General features: G+C 53.3%; 1 long non-coding RNA gene across 1 annotated transcript in view; it reads right to left on the bottom strand.

The window, feature by feature from the left end:
- LOC104531081 (uncharacterized) overlaps positions 1-405 on the bottom strand; it is a 4,331-nt gene that overhangs the window by 2,961 nt on the left and 965 nt on the right. The window lies entirely within an intron of this gene.

Raw genomic sequence — 405 nt, 5'->3', positions numbered from 1 at the left:
CCTGGGAAGAAGGGAGGGGTGGGGGAAGGTGCTGCCAGATGTGGGTGTTGTGTCTCACTGTCCTACTCTGATTGATTGGGAACTAATTAAATGGCTTTTTCTTCCCCAAGTGGAGTCTGTGTTGCCCGTGCCCATCACTGGTGAGTGAGCCCTCCCTGTCCTCATCCCAACCCACCAGCCCTTTGGTGTGTTTCTCTCCCCATCTCATCAGGTGAGAGGGGAATGAGTGCAGAACCACATGGTCTCAGCTGTGGGTGAAGCCACCACAAGGTAGTACGCAGCCATTAATAACAAAAAGCGTGCCAGCTCACACGCTGTCATAGAATCACAGAATGGTTTGGGTTGGAAGGGACCTTAAAGATCATCCAGTTCCAACCCCCCTGCCAGCAGCAGGGACACCTTCCA

Source organism: Antrostomus carolinensis, unplaced genomic scaffold (assembly GCF_000700745.2).
Source record: "Antrostomus carolinensis isolate BGI_N321 unplaced genomic scaffold, ASM70074v2 scaffold18169, whole genome shotgun sequence".
Classification (NCBI taxonomy): Eukaryota; Metazoa; Chordata; class Aves; order Caprimulgiformes; family Caprimulgidae; genus Antrostomus; species Antrostomus carolinensis.
Note: the sequence above shows the minus strand (reverse complement) of the source record. Positions and strands in the feature narration are given on the sequence as shown.